Source organism: Arvicanthis niloticus, chromosome 16 (assembly GCF_011762505.2).
Source record: "Arvicanthis niloticus isolate mArvNil1 chromosome 16, mArvNil1.pat.X, whole genome shotgun sequence".
NCBI classification, from domain to species: domain Eukaryota; kingdom Metazoa; phylum Chordata; class Mammalia; order Rodentia; family Muridae; genus Arvicanthis; species Arvicanthis niloticus.
Genome location: NC_047673.1, coordinates 20,412,414 through 20,423,678, shown reverse-complemented (window position 1 = coordinate 20,423,678; position 11,265 = coordinate 20,412,414).

Below are 11,265 nucleotides of genomic sequence, written 5' to 3'. Positions count from 1 at the left end.
TTATGTGTAAATAGCTGGTAACCCTATGTCTTAGTTAGGGTTTCCATTGCTCTGAACAGACACCATGACCAAGGCAACTCTTATAAGAACAACATTTAATTGGGGCTGGCTTAGAGGTTCAGAGGTTCAGTCCATTATCATCAAGGCAGAAACATGGCACCATCCAGGTAGGCATGGCTCAGGAGGATCTGAGAGTTCTACGTCTTCATCTGAAGGCTGCTAGCAGAATACTGGCTTCCAGGCTGCTAGGAGGAGGGCCTTAAAACCCACACCCACAGTGACACACCTACTCCAACAGGACCACACATTCTAATAGTGCCACTCCCTGGGCTGAGCATAAACAAATGATCTTACCCTATCACAATCAGGTATCACAGAATGAGGGGAGAGGCAGAATAGTAAATGTGGTCCACAGGATATTGTTGGACTACTGAGCAATCTAGAAGTATCCATTGCTGGTCCACTTAAAGGAGATAAAATATCTTCTTCTTCTTCTTCTTCTTCTTCTTCTTCTTCTTCTTCTTCTTCGTCTTCGTCTTCGTCTTCGTCTTCTTCTTCTTCTTCTTCTTCTTCTTCTTCTTCTTCTTCTTCTTCTCTCTCTCTCTCTCTCTCTCTCTCTCTCTCTCTCACTCTCTCGTGTATACATATATGTATATGGGTGTTTGAGTGTGGGTGTGGACATGCATGTGTGTGGAGGCCAGAACCAGCTGCTAGAGAGACTGCAGTTGATGCCCCCAAAATAAAAATAAATTTGTTGTTATTACTCAGGTGCTGCCCATCTCATTTTATTTTACATTTCTTTTTTAAAGATAAAATCTCTCATTGGTCTTGAAATCACCAAATTGGTTAGGCTGATTGATTGGTCAGAGAACCTTGGGGATCTGATGGTCTTTGCCTTCCTGATTGGCTCTAGGATTACAAAAATACACCAACCTGAATGGGTTCATTTTACTTTAACATGCATTCTAGGGATCAAATTTAGATCCTTGGCTTTGCAAGACAAACATTCTACTGCCTGAGCTATTGTCCTAGTTCATGTTTCCGTTTTAGAGCAATGAATTACAATCACTCCTTTTAATTCGCTATCTTCTTTTCCTTTGTACTGTCTTATTTTTAAAAACAGATCTCCGCGGCTGTCCTCAAACTCTTGTTCCTCCTATCTCAGCTTACTTTCAGAGCATTGGAATTAGAAATGTAGACTACTGAACTCATCCCAGTGACCACTTTACAGTCTGTTTGTTCCTATCTCTTTCAACTGTCTCTGACAATTAGTATTTTAGTTGAAGAGATATCAGTTAGGGCACACTTCCTCGTTTTCTAGTCATTTACAAAGGTATGTGTGGGCATTGCTCTCAGTAATAAAGACTCCCTCTGAGGATGCTTGAAACCCTGTTGTAATAAAACCTTTGGATGTAATTTCCTCAACTGGACTGAATGTTCTGAATTTGCACCTCTAGAATTTGTTGACCTGTTGTTTGTCTCTAGACTACATAACATGCATATAAAAATTAAGAGCTCAAATAATAAAAATAAGATTTGGGCAACCAACCACACTGGGCCTTCTTATCAGCAGTGGTTCCATTTTTATGTGTCAGTATTAATATTTCACACACAGCGGCTCATTATAAAAAGTAACCTTGGAACATTGTGTCAGGTGAAGATTTTTTTTAAGATGTTCTGGAAATTATGCAGCCATAAAGAGCATCCCCACTAATTGTCTTGGCACTCACATCTTGCTGACCAGTTTGTCACCAAGTTGGGGGTGGCAAAGGAGAGCACCCCCCCACACACACACACCCAGTGCTGTCTCATGCATTGCTTTGCTCTATTTCTCTCTCAAACTCATTTATTCAATGCTCATATTTATGCAAAGGAGGGTAATGAGTTTGCCAAAGGTTACACTGGGTGCAGAGGGCTTTTCAATGATGAGAGTATTGGTAGCTTGTGAGGCTAGCCTCAGGCTGTCTGAAATTGAAATTTGGGGCTAAATTAATAAGTCAACTTGAACACATGCAGTTTTATATTAAGACTTCTCTGGGGTTGAAACTACGTAGCTTGACACAAAAGAACTTTTAGATTTTTTTTTTTTTTAAGTTAAAGACTATGCCATTGTAAGAGACTATGCCATTCTAAGAGGTATGTTTTCTCTAGAGGAGGAAAACAGAAAGAGGAAAATGGAAATCTGTCTGGAGGTTCCTCAGACAATTGAACATAGCCTTACCTGAGGACCCAGCTATAACACTCCTGGGCATATACCCAGAAGATGCTCCAACATATAACAAGGACATATCTCCACAATGTTCATAGCAGCCTTAGTTATAATAGCCAAAAGCTAGAAAGAACCCAGATGTCCTTCAACAGAGGAATGGATACAGGAAATGTGGTACATTTACACAATGGAGTATTACTCAGGTATTAAAAACAATGAATTCATGAAATTCTTAGACAAATGGATGGAACTAGAAAATATCATCCTGAGTGAGGTAACCCAATCACAAAAGAACACAGATGGTATGCACTCACTGTTAAGTGGAGATTAGCCCAAAAGCTCGAAATATCCAAGATACAACTCATAGACCACATGAAGCTCATGAAGAAGGAAGATCAAAGTGTGGGTGCCTCGGTCCTACTTAAAAGGAGTAGCAAAATACTCAAGGGAGAAAATATGTAGACAAAGTATGGGACATAAACTGAAGGAGGGGCTGTCTGGAGACCATTCCACCTGGGTATCCATCCCATGTGCAGTCACCAAAGGTATACTGATGTGGATGTCAGGAAGTGCATGCTGACAAGAGTCTGATATAGCTGTCTCCTTAGAAGTCTGCCAGAGTCTGACATATACAGAGGCAGATGCTCACAGCTAACCATTGAGCTGATCATGGGGTTCCCAATGGAGGAGTGAGAGAGAAGACTGAAGGAGCCAAAGGGGTTTGTGGCCCCATGGGGAGAGCAACAATTCCAACCAACCAGAGTCCCATGGCTCCAGCTGTATATGTAGGGGAGGATGTCCTTGTTGGGCATAGGTGGGAGAGGAGGTCCTTGGTCCCGTGAAGTCTGGATGTCCCAATGTGGAGGAATTTGAGGGTGGGGAGTTGGGAGTGGGTGGGTGAGTATGGGAACATCCTCATAGAAGCAGGAGAAGGGAGGATGGGATAGGGGGTTCCTGGGTAGGGGGAAAATGGGGAAAGAGGGTAACATCTGAAATGTAAATAAAATATCCAAAAACGAAAGAAAGAAGAAAATGGGGTGCCAGTTTTGTAACTCTCCCTGGAATGGCTTTTCCATTTTGCTCTGTAAGATGTGTATCCCTCTGTGTAGCCTTGGAGGTCACTAATTATTTTAAGAATTATCAAACAGGGACTGGAGGGATGGATCAGTTGTTAAGAGCATTGGTTGCTCTAGCACAGGACCTGGGTTCAGTTCCCAGCACCCACATGGCAGCTCACAAACATCTATAACTCTAGCTCCAGGGTAGTCAACACTTTCATCTGACTTCCATATTCTGGAAGTAATGTGCATATATGTAGACACCCATACAAATAAAATAAATAAATCTTTAAAAAAGAAATATCAAATATGACTCTTTTTTTTTCTGTCAAATACTAACAAAACTTGTGTTTAGGACCAAGAATTAAAATTTTTCTATCTCCTCCAACTTATAACACGTTTGTGTCAATGTTTTACTCCTTCACTGCCTAATAAATCTTTTTTTTCACTAAGATCCCCTGCTCTATTCTAGTAATTTGATAGCTTGAAACTTCTCCTTGGAGTGGAGACTTCTTTCCCCCTCCTCCTTCATTTCCTGTGTGCTGATTATCTTCACACAGTTGAAGAAGATTGTGAGGTTGGAATGGGGAAACGACACAACCACCACCTGAGCTAGAATATAAACCAAATGCACTTTCTATTGTATCATGGTCACTCTTCTGAGGGCATCCTTTGATCATGTGTAACTTTGGTCCAGAACCTTAAGTTGGAGAGGTGGTCTCTTCCTCTACCATCCTGAACTTGTCTCTAACAAGATCTTGCACACAATCCTCCCTGAAGCAGATGGTTTGTTCACTTTCCCTGTCATTGAGCCAGAACACATGTCAACCCTGGGCTAAGGACAACTTGAGAACAAAATGCTAATTGGGATTGTGGCCAGTTTTCCTTTATTTGCATTTTAAGGAACAAGGACATTAGCATTATTTTCACAAAGTCCGATTAAAGATGATGCAGTGGTGCACTGCTTTGTGTTTTTTCAGGCTAGATATGCCCAAGGGAGTACTCCAAGAATAAAAGCTTGGTAAGGGAATGGCAGCAAACAAGAGACACCTGGGAAGCATCACAGACTGGCCCCTGCAGACACTAGACTCTTAGCCTATAGCTAGTGATAACTAGAGGCTGATGAACATGAGTATACAAAACACTGTCCAGCCTTCATTCAAGCCAGGTTGTCATGCAATAGTAAATGCTGAAATAAGTGTGCTTCAGAATCACTGTAACCTCTTGATGAGATGAAGAGAAGGACCTCAAATTGAGGAGGATCAATGAGGTATTAGAAGGCAAATAACATCCTTTGCCACGGATAAGATGGAAGGTCTTGGGTAAAATATGATTTTGCTCAAAGGTTGTGCTGGAGGTGGAAGTAATGATTTCATAATATCCACAATTTAAAAATAAACAGTGGACCAATTGAATGATTCCTTTGTACAAATGAAAAAGGACAGTATGCACATGCTGTTTTTAGTGCCAGACTACAGCAGTCCTCCAGGCCTGGTCATGTGCATACAGAGATTTTCTCTCCCAGCTGTGTTCCTGGGACCTGTGTCAGGAAGTGACTGAATGAAATGTTCTCTGCCTTCTGTCCCAACCATCTGTGTTACAGGGCTCTCTGACTGTAGGTGATGAGCCAGTCTGTCCATTGATAATGCAAAGGGTCAGGCGCTCTGTGGCTTTTGTAAGAAGTGTGTATTCTAAGACTTCTTTTTTTCTTATAAGAAATTATTGTCTCATCATCCCAGAAGTATCATAAAGACTAAACTACCTACCCAGCACAACTGAAATGAATAAAGTTACTCATAAGAAAAAGAAATAGAGTCTTTTCTATTTACATTTTTCTCAGAAAGTATCTTTTGGTTTCCCCCCCCCCCCTGCATCTCCAATGAGCCAGAAGCCAAAGAGCAGACCTGCTGATGCTGATGCTTTATGACCAATGCTGACTACACAGTCACCTCAGTTTTCACTTGTGACATAATTTCCTATGACTCAAGCACTAAGTCAAAGTAAACTCACTCACTCTCTCTCTCTCTCTCTCTCTCTCTCTCTCTCTCTCTCTCTCTCTCTCTCTCTCCACAAAGGCTTATTGCTCCTCAGCCTCCAGCACCCATATCTTCCTTGAATGTTCTTTCTTTCTTTCTTTCTTTCTTTCTTTCTTTCTTTCTTTCTTTCTTTCTTTCCTTCTTTCTTCAGAGAAATTTATCTGGTCTCCAATTTCACAGAGAAACAAAATTGTGTATATAGCCCCATCTTACTATTACCAAGCTACTGCCCAATACTTGGGTCTTTCTTTTCTTGGTTCTTTGGGGTATCATGTTCCTTGGAGTTTTGTGGTATTGTGTTCTCCAGAGTCCTCCCCATTTTGCCTTTTAAGAAACATGACTTTATCCTTATGTTTCACGTTTCTACTGTTAGGATTAGTGCATCATGAAATTGTGTCCTCTGTAAAATAAATGCTGCGAAATCCTTACCTATCATTGATATAGAACCTTTACAATGGTCGGTAAATAACGAGCAATGTTTGCTTAGCTCTTTAGTGTTTTTTTTTCCTCCACTGAATAAAAATGTTAGTAATCAAGAAGTTATATTCTTTTGCTAATTACTGAATATTTAGTTACCATCACTACATCTGACTTATAGTAGGGATTAGCCAATACATTTTTGCAGAGTGTTTCATAAGCATATAGTTCTTTCTTCAAGATAGTTACTCACATCTGCCTCTCCTATTGTTCATGTTCTTTTTCCATCTACATTTTTCTCATCCAAATGTCATATACCATCTTCTGATATTCAAATATATATATGTGTGTGTGTGTGTGTGTGTGTGTGTGTGTCTATCTATCTATCTATCTATCTATCTATCTATCTATATTTGATTATATATCCACCTTTCTACACACCAGACCTTCTAATAAATTCAAATAAATATGATTTTTCTCAGAATCTTCATTGTTAGAGCCCTTTGGTGACTTAGATTTCAGTAATTTGTGTCTCTGACTATCTTCTAGTTAAATACTAAGTTGACAATTGAGGTTAGGCTTTACCATGGTGTCACTCTATCCTCCAAAGGACATTGTTTACTTTTAAACTAACAGATTACATTCTTTAGTTCAGTCTCATAAGAAGTAGTTATTATTTCCCTACCAAAGTACTGGTCAGGAATGAAATTCAATATAAGTCATCATTCTGTGTTGAGAATGTAACTCAGGGTTGTAGATCACTTGTCCAGCTTGTTAGGTCCCAGCTTCAATTTCCAGAACCAAACTGAAATTAAAGTGTAAGACAACATAGTCTGTCTGCCCAACATAAGATGGGTGATGGAGACAAATTACCAGATAATCATGTCAATATGTGATTGAGAAAGGTCAAAGCAGAATGAATAGGAGGCACCTAGAAGAGTCTTATCTGACTCCTCAAAGATGGTTTGAAGTTAGACTGGACTAAGAATGCCCAGGAGAAGCCACTGCAAATTCATCTAAGTGAATCAAAATTTGTTCTGCTTGAGTAAGCCTAGAATCCTGGAGCTTGGAAATCAGATGGGTTGGAAGGAGAAGTTGTAAATAGACTCTCTGGAAAATGACTTCTGCTTGAAGTAGAAGCACTGACAGGGTGAATAATGTAACTGCTTATGTTTTAGGAACATCATGCTTGCTGTAAAGAGGAACACACAATTAAATGCCTATCTATGTCCATAAGCATTGATTTGAAATGTACTTACATATGAAAGAACCACAAAGCCTTCTATGGAGGAATGTGGAAGCTAAGCTTCCTCACCGTGGCTTTGTGCTTGGTATATTCTGTGAGTTGCATTTACCCTGAGGTAATGTGTATTGTGCGTCTTGTCCTTTGGTCATTTTTTTTTTTTTTTCCTGTAAGACTTTAATAGTCTTCTCAGGTTGTTTAGAATTAATGAGGCAAATGTCCTCAATCAAGAAGCAATTTAAGAACATGCTGCTAATTTCAATGAGTTCTGTAAATGAACTAATTTAATACCAGTTGACCTTTTTATTTGGGGAGAATGATTTGTGGCGGTATTTTCCTGATTTGTGCCTACAAGCCTTGGCAATCTGATTGGGCATTTTGAGCCCAAGGGTAAGCATTAATCATGGTACAAAGATGGAGCATAGCTAAGAGGGATTTAGAATATTTACTCCAGCAAGCAAGTGTCGGGTGTCGCTTAGCAGGAAGCCCTCAATCATGTTCATTAAAACCAAAAGCCACAGAATTAAGGGGAGTCTACTCTTTCAGTGGCAGAGACCATGCAGAGAGATGCTGAATGATGGGATATTTTGACTATGTTCTAGCAATTTTGTTACCCTAGGTTTATTTTTTTTAACCTCTTTATGACTGGAATGTAATAAATTACCTTTAATTTGCTAGCTTAGAAGAAAATTTCAACTTCTTGAATAAAGTTGAATAATATTTAATGACACTCTTACTATCCTGTCATTTCCTTCCTTTATCACTTCATCTAGGGAAGACCTGGGATTTTTTTTTTTTTTACATTGTCTTTAAATCAATCAGCAGAAATAGATCTTTACTGGTGACTTTTCTAAGGAGTTGTGATGGTTTGTATATGCTTGGGCCAGGGACTGGCACTATTAAGTGGTGTGGCCTTGTTGGACTAGGTGTAGTCTTTAATACCCTAATTCTAGCTGCCTGGAAGTCTTTATTCTGCTAGCAGCCTCCAAACAAAGATGTAGAATTCTCAGCTCCTCCTGTATCTTGCCTGCCTGGACACTGCCATGCTCCCACATTGATGATAATGGACTGAACCTCTGAACTTGTAAGCTAGCACCAATTAAATGTCCTTACAAGAGTTGTCTTGGTCATGTTCACAACAGTAAAACCCTAAGTAAGACAAGAGGGTTTTGCCTTCATCCAGAAAACTACATGAGAACACGTTGGTTGCAATGCCATCATACCAATAAAAGAATGGAATACTTCTGCTGGTTCTCTGTAATGAGAAAGCACTGTTCTAACCATTATTTGCATGGTTGAATCAAGGCTGAATTGGCAGCCTCCAATTGTATGGCAAGAACTCAGTTGTCTCTGAAGCAGAAGGAGGGAGAAAGAATGGGTAACATCAAGAAAGAAGAAAATTTTATTTTAAAAAGAAGGAAAAGAATATTAAGCATAAAGGGAATTATTAATAAAATGATACCTTTAAAATTGCAAATACCTATTTATAAAAAAGGTATTTCATAAACAGAAGGAAAATAAGTGAGTCAGAGGAAAGGAAGAGTGTTCTGCATATGCAGGTGCCAAGGTGCTTCTGTCAGGACTGTGACAGACTTTCTTCAAGCCCAGAGACAATGACCAAAGGGTTAGAACAGGCACTTTGGGAAAGAGAAACATCAGTGGTCAGTGAGTACCTGAAATAGGCATTTCAGCAAGCATCAGATAAACCATTCAATCCTGAGATACCCTACACAGCTATATAACAGGTAGAAAGTGCATTGCAAGAATGCCCCCTGCTCAGCACAAATCAAGGAAAGAATGCACCTACACTACTGGTGAGAAAAATGCATGAAACTGGCCAGAAAAGAATCTAACCTGGTCTTACCATACCCCCAAATGCAGAAGGTTCAGGCACTTGGGTAGCTGGTAGTTCCAAAGCTTACTGTAAAGTCATGTATTTGGTTATTCATATCTGTGCTTTAAAAATTCCCAAAGAGCGCATACTTATTGTTTTGGTTAGAAAAGAGATTTTGGAGAAGTCATGGGGTGATTGACAGCTCAGAAGCAAATAAAAGCTCTTCCTAGTTTTGATTTTTGCTTTGCAGTGCTGCTGATGTTGCGCACGCCATCAAGGGCTCTCCTGCTGAGCCACAAGTACAGGTGTAAAAGAGAAGGAACAAAACAAAAAATGATGGGTGGAAAAAAGACGCCGTGTTTAGAAGGCACTGATGAGTTTTTAAACTTATTTTTCTAAAACTATATACCATGTACTCAGTTCTTAAACATGAGAAAGAATAGAGGATGCTCTCGTTCACCTTGGGTCACAGGAGAATACAGGGCACACCCGCCATACCAAATCATGGCCCATGGACTCAGCTTTTTTTCTTTTAACCTATACTCTAAAACCATGTATCAAGGAGATATCGGTTACTCTAAAGTCTAGCTTCTCTGCTCTTTCAAACTTTAGAGAAATCCCTTCTTGGGGAACTGAGAAGTAACTCTTCTTAGGCTCCCCACTCCTAACCTGATCTAAGGCAACTTTTGCCTGAAGAGAAACAAAGTGAAGAAGCAGCCACCAGAGTCCCATTGATCATTCTCCATTATAATTTCAATTTCACCATCCTTGTGCTTCCTAGGTACAGCAGAAGCCCAGGTGGGACTCACCCTTGTGGAGCCCAGGAGTTTGTCTTTGGAAGGGGAGGCATTTGCTCAGGTGGATCAGACAGGCTGAAGAAGAATTTCAAGATATTTAAGGTAAGCGTGTATGAAGCTCTGCCTATGTTTAGATGGGCAGATCTCCTCAGTATTCCGTGACATTATGGCCCAGTGTGCCCATCATGAGTTTAAAATCTTGTAAACTAAAAGTGTATTTATTACACCTAGCTTACCAAACATCACAGCATCATGCAGAGTATTGGCTGCTTTCCCTGGCAACAGTATGGCTGCCTGGGAGCTAGCTGTGGCTTGCTGCCACTGCCCAGCATTGCTGAGAATATCATAGCCTGGGTAATGATAACAATTCGAATGCTAAAGTAGGATATCTTATTAATATACAGTGCTATTCCATCATCATAAAGTGGAGATGGGAATGGTCTATATGCAGGTCTCCTTAACGGTGTAATCTTATCCATATGCTGTCAAGTAGCCAAAAGAAGAAAACAAAACAACAACAAAACATAGTTTAATGTAAAAAGCAGCAAGCTAATTTAACACCACTATTTTCTTACTCATTTGTTCTTCTTTATCCCAGCCTGATTAAAAACATGATGTGCTCAATCTTGAGGGAGATATAGACATAAGAGAGGCAAACTCACTCACATTCAGCGGCCCCAGATGAGGGGGAAACAGGTGACTATGACATTTCTTGTCATACTACATTAAGCGCATGAATACAGGTAGCAAAGAGCTTGGCAAACTGAAAGCCAGTATTTGTGAAAAGGCAAAATTCACACTCGGAGAACAAATTTAATGCCGTCAAAATCTTTGTTTAACTTTTTTTTTTCTTTCTGATAATTCATCTATTTTTAAAGCGACATATGTCTTCCAAACCAAAAGCAGTCACTGTTGTCAGTGACAGAAAGCCATTAGGAACATTGTTTTTTTTAACTGTGCGATACAACTGAGCAAACATCTGGAATACCCAAATCTAACATGTCCCCCTATTAACAAGAAGTAGGCATCTCGTGGGTTCTGTGAAGCTGAGTCTTCATTCTGCTACAGCATAATTGGAAACTTTGCAAGAGAAAGTCACCCAGGCTCTCTGTCTTAATGTGCTTTGATTATTTGCATTGCTTTTGAGTGACAGCTACACAAACTTACCACCCCCAGTGAAGTATCACAAATGAATACACGACAGACAATACGACAGGCAAACCTCAGAGCAAATAGAGACCATCAGAGAAATAACAATCTCTAAGAAATTTGGCTGGAGGTGGGGAGGTGTATCTCAGTGGCAGACTGCTAGTCTAGCATGTCCGGAGTCCCTGGTTCTTTCCCCAACACTGACCAACCCCCAACCCCCCCCCCCAAATCCAGAAACTGTTAGGGATATTTGGATAATTTTTTTTAAGCTGAGATTTTTTTTTAAGGAGACTTTTACTTGGGACCTGATATTGACCCTTCTTTGAAGGAGAATTTCACAAGCAAAATGAGAAGGCATAGGCATCCTCATTATCTTGGTTTATTTGATTTTTGGTGGGGGAGGGTGTCTAAGGCCTCAATGTATTGGTGCCCTTTCATAGTTTTTTACTAACCGTGAAGTTAATGTCTGCCTCCTCGATCTTCATGACTCAGGTTAAAAGAGTGGCATCTATTTCCTTACTT